Genomic DNA, 7,933 nt, shown 5'->3' on the forward strand with positions numbered 1-7,933 from the left:
AACGAAAATATGCTGTCATAGAGAAAGAATTACTTGCATGTGTGTGGGCAGTAGAACACTTTAGAATTTATGTTTGGGGCAGCAATTTTGTACTTAGGACAGATCATAAACCACTTATACACATACTATCAGTTGGTGGAGGATGGAATTCTACGGCAAGGATTGCACGTTTGGCATCTAAGTTGCAAGAGTATAATTTTACTGTAGAGTACATTCCTGGCAAGAAAAATTTAACTGCGGATTTTCTTTCACGTCTACCTTGTAGTGTTTGTTCAGACAAAGTGAATGTTGTTAATGATGGGGATTTTGTATTGAGTGTGACGGATGTTATTCCATCCCATTATCAGGAAATTACTGAGAGTAAGTGGAAAGATTCACAAGATAGAGATGAAGTTTTTGTTCTTCTAAAAAAATATATGATGGAGGGCTGGCCCAGCAAAAATTGTATTAGTTCAGATGTGTTACCATTTTTCCATATTGCTGATGAATTATTCTCAGAAGGAGATTTTCTATTTAAATCTGGAAAATGTATCCCACCACATGGTCTACGAGAGTTGATTTTAAAGTTGGCACACAGAACACATCCTGGCATTTCTGCAATGAAGCGTCTGATTAGATTGCACTTTTGGTGGCCAGGCATGGACAGATTCATAGATCGCACGGTCAGGGATTGTTGTGAGTGTTGTGATAAGGACAAGATGTTAAAGGTTCATGTGCCACCGCTTAAACCTGTCCAATGGCCGCTAGTTCCTTGGAGTAAGATTGCTTTCGACATCTCTGGTCCTTTCTCTATCCTACCAGAAACCTCACGTTTTGCTCTGGTCATGATTGACTATCACTCGAAGTGGCCTGAGGTAAAATTTGTGGCCAAGGCTACTACGAGTGCGGTCATTAATTTGTTTAGAGAAGTCTTTGCACGGGAGGGTTGTCCTTCTACCTTGGTCTCGGATAATGGGGTGCAATTAGTCTCTACAGAGATGGAAAGTTTTCTGAATGGTTGTCAGATTAAACATGTGCGCACTTCTTTGTATGAACCCCATGAGAATGGACAGGTTGAGCGCTTTAACCGAGTTTTAAAAGGGTTTGTAGCAGATGCAGTTAAGGAAAAGGGTGATTGGTTGAATGTGGTTAGAGAAAAATTATGGACTTACCGCATCACTCCACATACCACCACAGAGGTTAGCCCCTTTAGACTACTTAAGGGTCGAGAACCAGCTTCGGTTATTTGCCCTTGGTGGTTTAAAGAGAAGTTTACTGAAGTAATGGAAAACAAAGTTGATCTTCAGGAGGTTGCTGATAAAGTTGTTTGCAAACAGGACAAAGCCACGTCATGGTACAATAATAAATGGAAGACCAAAGAACATGACTTTGCAGTAGGTGATTGGGTGAGGATCCTCAAACCTTTTCTTGTGAGTAAAGGAATGAGTAAATATGGTAGACCTATTCAAATAAAAAAAGTTTTTAGAAATACTGTCATCACCCAAGATGGTAAGGTTTGGAATTCAAGAAGGGTGGCTAAGTGTCCTGTTCAAAATATCAAATGGTACCAAAAAGATTCCATTGTTGAAAACAAGAGTGTTGATGTACCAATTTGTGATTATGTGGCTTCTAGAATCAAGAGTAATGTTAGGGTCAGGAACAGGCCCATTTCTTTACATGATTTTGTATAAGTCTTTATGCTCATTCTTTTGTAAAGGTCTTTTATTTAAAGGGGGAGATGTGTTACATTCTGTATTATAGTTTAAATGTATTATGTACATGTATTCAGTCATATCACTTTAAGGCATGTGACTTGTTTTCTTCTGCAATTCATTCTATATTCCAAACAGAGCTTTGTTAATGTAGCATTCTGTACTGGTTGGTCAGTTGTAACCTGCTACCATCCAGACTGGATTTATGCTGTGCTGATTCCTTCAATAAACTACTTAAAATCCTTGGATTGCTTTCTTACAATGCCTCCTCAAAGCGTGTAAAGAAGTCAGAAACCGATTCGTCTGCCTTTTGCTTACATGACGCCAATATAGTCCAATCTATCTTTTTAGGGGGGATAATCGTCTTTAATTTAACTAATATAGCTGCGGGGAGATCTAGAATTAACTGACACGGTTTTTGTGCAGGTACCCTTTCTACATCCAGTCGTTCTAAATCCTTCCATTTAGAAGGTGTAGCCCGTATGCCCCCGTCCGCCCCTGGACTGCGCCCAGCGCAATAACCCCTGGCCCCCGGAAGAGCCATACAACCAGGCTGAGCTATGACACCGCCTCCCTCCACGCACTCAACACCGCCCGATCATCCACCTACTACTGAGCCACCCCGAAGCGCACCCATCGGACCCTTCTCCTGCCGAACTTGCAACTTCACCTGCCTCCGCACCGCCACCCCACCTCCCTAGACCACGCAACAACAACCACCTCAAGTACATCCTTCTCAACACCCGCTCCATCCACAAACACGCCATCGAACTCCGGGACCTCCTCGACACAACTTCACCGGACCTCGCCTTCCTCACAGAAACCTGGATGAACGCCTCCTCAGCCCACGACATCGCAGTAGCCATCCCGGATGGCTACAAGATCACCCAGAAGGACCGCATCAACCAAACCGGAGGAGGAATCGCCATCATCTGCAGGAACTCGATCAGAATCACGACCAACACCGAGGACGCCCTCCCCTCTGCCGAACATCCACACTTCCAGATCCACACCGACCCCAAGACCACCCTCAGAGGAACCCTCGTCTAGAGACCCCCAGGACCACGCACACAATTCAGCGAAGCCATCACCGATTTGATCAGTGCGAATGCCCTCACCTCCGCAGACTACATTCTCTTGGGCGACCTGAACTTCCACCTGGAGACCAACAACGACAAGAACACCACCTCCCTAGTGGAAAACCTCACCAACCTCGGACTCAAGCAACTGGTGACCACCCCCACCCACCCCACCGGTCACACACTGGACCCCATTTTCTCTGCCAGCAACAACGTCTCCTTCAGGCACACCACCGGCCTCCACTGGACAGACCACAGTTGCGTCCACTTCACCTTCCAGAAGACCACATCCCACCCCCGCCCACAACAGATCCCCTACAGATGCTGGAGCAAGGTCACTACAGACCAGCTGACCACATCACTGAGCCAGAACACACCAAACGACACAACAGACGCCAACGCCACCGCACGCAACCTCACACAGTTGATCAGTGACTGCGCCGACGCCCTCACACCACTAAAAAACCCCTCCATCAAGCCCAGCAACAAGAAAGCCAGCTGATTCACCGACGACCTCAAGAACACAAAGAAATCATGGCGCCACGACCAAACAACAGAGAACCTCACAGCTCTCAAGCACGCCACCCGCAAACACCACCAACTGATCTGCACCACAAAAAGGACCGCCTAGACAACAACACGCACAACAGCAAGGAGCTCTTCAGCATCGTGAAAGAACTCTCCAACCCCAGCGCCAAATCCAATGACATCCCATCCTCACAGGATCTGTGCGACTCCCTCGCCATCTACTTCCACCGCAAGATCGCCGACATACACGACAGCTTCAATGCTCAGACCCCGCTACCAGCCACCGAGCCAACGCCCCCCACCGACACCCTTAGCACCTGGACCCACGTCAGCATCAAGGACACCACCCACGTCATGAACACCATCCACTCTGGCTCACCATCAGACCCCTGCCCTCGCCACATATTCAACAAAGCAGACACCATCATCGCACCCCACTTACGGAACGTCATGAACAACTCCTTCCTGTCCGCCACATTCCCAGAGAGCTGGAAGCATGCTGAGATCAACGCCCTACTGAAGAAACCCACAGCAGACCCAAAGAATCTCGAGAACTTCTGGCCCATCTCTCTTCTTCCCTTTCCAGCGAAGATCATTGAGAAAACCGTCAACTAACAGCTGACCACTTCCTCGAGGATAATGACTCCCTCGACCCTTCCCAGTCCGGCTTCCGAGCCAACCACAGCACCGAGACCACCCTCATTGCAGCCACCAACAACATCAGGACCATGCTCGACAACGGGGAAACCGCCGCCCTCATCCTTCTAGACCTCTCTGTCGCCTTCGATACTGTCTGCCACGAACTCTAAGATCCTGCCGCCACAACGCAGGGATCCAAGGAAAGGCCCTGGAATGGATCACCTCATTTCTCTCTGACAGAACCCAGAGAGTCCGCCTCCCTCCCTTCCTTCCAGTCCACGGCAACCAAAATCATCTGCGGCGTACTCCAAGGCTCCTCACTCAGCCCGACCCTCTTCAATGTCTACATGAGCCCCCTCGCCGCCATCGCACGCAAACACAACCTCAACATCATCACCTACGCCGATGACACCCAGCTGATCCTCTCGCTCACGAAAGACCCAGCCACCGTCAGAATCAACCTCCAGGAAGGAATGAAAGACGTCACGGAATGGATGAAATACAGCCGCCTAAAGCTAAACTCAGACAAAACGGAGGTCCTCATCCTGGGAAAATCACAATCTGCATGGAACGACTCCTTGTGGCCGACCATGCTGGGCTCCCCACCAACACCCACGGACCACGCATGCAACCTAGGATTCATCTTGGACTCCTCGCTCACCATGTCCAAACAAGTCAACGCCATGTCGTCCTCAGGCTTCAACACCCTGCTCATGCTTCGAAAGATCTTCAGGTGGATCCCCACCGAAACGAGAAGGACGTCACCCAGGCCCTTGTCACCAGCCGGCTGGACGATGGAAACGCCCTATAAGCAGGAACCACAGCAAAACTTCAGAACAGACTCCAGCGCATACAGAACGCATCTGCATGCCTCATCCTGGACATCCCCCCACACAGCCAGATAACCGCCCACCTGAGAGACCTGCACAAAAGAATAATGTTCAGGCTCCTCACCCACACACACAAAGCACTCCACATCGCCGGACCCGAATACCTCAACAGACGCCTCACGTTCTACACTCCAATCCGCCAGCTCCGCTCATCCAGCTCCGCTCCGCCACCTTCGCCGCCATCCCATGGATCCACAGAACCACCACCGGAGGAAGATTGTTCTCCTACCTGGCCGCCAAGACATGGAACTCTCTCCCCGCCCACCTACTTCTGACCCGGGACCACATCACCTTCAGGAGACACCTCGAGACCTGGCTGTTCGAGCAGTAGGAGTACCACCCACCCTCCCCTCAGTGCCTTGAGACCCCCACTGGTGAGTAGCGCGCTCTATACATTTCTTGATTGATTGATTAATTCCATAATGCCCCAAAAGTCGCATTATCATCAACTTTACAAACAGTTCTCCACATGTCAGGGGGTAATATCAATCCAAAAAACAAATCAATATCAAGCAGAGTCATAGTACAGGAACTAATGGCACCCTCAACTTCCTCATAAAAAGCTTCTGTATTTTTTCCGCGGATCAGGTAATGCAGTTTTAAGAGCCATAACATCCGCTCTATTCCAAGGAGTGTAAACCCAATTATAAATAAAATAAACTTTTGCATCCGCAGAAGTCTTATCATCACTCGTACTCCTTTAGGAGGAACATACAAAGGTGCGGCTTCCTGCATAGGTTTCGCATGAACTATAATGGTCTTATCGGAGCCAAAAATAGAAGCTTGTGTCACACTGGTCTGAGACGTTTGTGCAGCTGCGTCTGCTGCCTTTTTCTCCTCTCGCAAATGGACGGCCTCAACACGTAATTTAACCAAACGCCTGATAGAGTCAGCCACCTGAGAAAAGACAAAAAGACCATCACGCATTTGCTTACAATCATTTGCTACATCAACAGGCTCCAATTCCTCAGAATGTTTCCTAAACCGTTCAACATCTTCCGCGGCAAACACCTCTGTGAAATATATTTGCTCCCTTTCCTTTTTTTCTTTTTATTAAAGGACCTTTATTGAAAGCAAAGCCATTGACATCACCAAGTCTCAACAGTTTCACTTTGCACTGTACCACAAAACGCAAGGAACATGTGAGCAATAATCAAGTAGAACTGTACACAGCCTTGTTGCCGGCATCCCGGAGGCCCGGCGGCGATGTGAAATGCCGTTATTCCAGTATAACCAAGTGCTATGCTCCTTCATGTGCAGCTTATTAGAACAGTGTGTCAACTGGCAATCCCCAACAGTGATCGCGGCTAGAAGGTCTTGTGTCGAAATTAGGTCAATGGAACTACCCCAACTACATCCCAACTCCCTCCCCCCTGAGTGTGGCTGTGGACCTACTACCCCATCCAGTCAAGAGTACCTCAAGGTGTGCCTGCCATGTGTCCCGTGTCATCCCATCGTAACTGAATTGCCCCCCCCAGAACTACCCCCAACCGAACCCAAGAGTCAAGAACCTCAGTGTGGCCCCCTCCCGTCCCGTCCCTCGCCCCATCCCACTCCCCTCGGGGAAAGAGTTACATGCACTCAAATCACTATTCCAACACCCGGTCATGGAGATCAACTACTTCGGAGGTGTCAGAGTCACCATCCTCCCCCTTTTGCAGGTGTTCCTTGTAAAGGTCCCAGAAATTCTTTGGCCTGCTCCTGGGCGGTAACAAGTCGCTGTACAGTTCTGTTTGAGTGCAACAATATTGTAGGTCCCTCAGCCATCTTGTTTTGGCAGGTAGGGGTCCACGCATCCAACAGGCCGCAACCACTCTCCTGGCCAACAGTAGGGCCATATCGACCAGCCGGCGCAGAGAAGGGGCCAACGGCTTAGAGTAACCAAGGAGCGCCAGCGCAGGAGTGCGCGGCAGGGTCTCCCCCAAAATCCGGTCAAGTTCCGCAAACACCTCCCCCCAGAAAGCTTGTACACCGGGGCAAAGCCACGCCAAATGGAAGAAGTCAGAAACGAATGTTCGGCAGCGTTCACACTCTGCAGAGGGGCGGAGGCCATAGCGGTGCAGTCGTTCGGGGGTATAGTACACCCACTGGAGAAATTTGAAATGCACCAGCCTGTGCCTGCCATTCAGGGAGATCTTGCGCGTGCTGGAGCAGCAGTATCGCCACATGACGTCGTCTATGGGGGTTTGCAAATCGTCCTGCCAGGCCGCTCTCGCTTTAGAGGGTTGTGGGCGCTGATGCGCCACTCCCAACCTGTTGACCTGTGAAATCAGCTTTGCAGGTGATTTGGATTTAATGATATGGGTCAGTTCCGGGATCTCCTCAGGCTCCTCCATGGAAGAGCCCAGGACCTCCCGGAACGCAGAGCGGAGTCTGTGAAATTGGAATTTCTGCAGCAAGGAAGGGCCCGATGCTGTGGGAGTAAGCTGATCCCAGGTTTTCAGAGTGCCGTCGGAGAACAAATCCTCTATCTTCACTATGCCGAGAGCACGCAAGGCCTCGACCACTCCTCTCTCGCCCAATGGGTCCAGCCAGAGGGCCCATTATACAGGCATCAATGGGGAGTACAAAAGGGCGCAGCCGCGAGAACGCATCAGAGAGTGCCAGGCATGATTGGTCGCTTTAAGAGAGTCCATCCGGCCGATCGATCGATCTGTTGGAAGGCAGATAGTGGCAGGCAGAGGGAGCGGGTCTGCAAACAACCGTTCCAGAATGAGGTGCGGCGTACGTGCGTCACCGTGAATCCACGAGTGCAGGTGTGAAGCCTGCGCAACTCGGTAGTAGCGCTCTAGATCCGGAGCCCCCAAGCCCCCCATCTCACAGGGGAGAGTCAGAGTCGCCCATCGTACTCTAGGTTGCTTGTCGCCCCAGGCCAATCGGATCATGACTTGTGTAAGTTGTCTAAAAAATGATCTCGACAGAACCACTGGTAAGTTAAGGAAAAGGAACAGGAAGTGGGGAAGCACTATCATTTTCATAATAGCGATCCTGCCCAGAAGGGAGAGTGGGAGTCTGACCCAGGCATCGACATCGTCAACCAATAATTGTATGCAACTCCGTAGTTATCTGTAACCAGGACCTCAGGATCAGTATGCAGGCGGATACC

Source organism: Lissotriton vulgaris, chromosome 1_1, assembly GCF_964263255.1.
Source record: "Lissotriton vulgaris chromosome 1_1, aLisVul1.2, whole genome shotgun sequence".
In the NCBI taxonomy this organism is placed as follows: Eukaryota; Metazoa; Chordata; class Amphibia; order Caudata; family Salamandridae; genus Lissotriton; species Lissotriton vulgaris.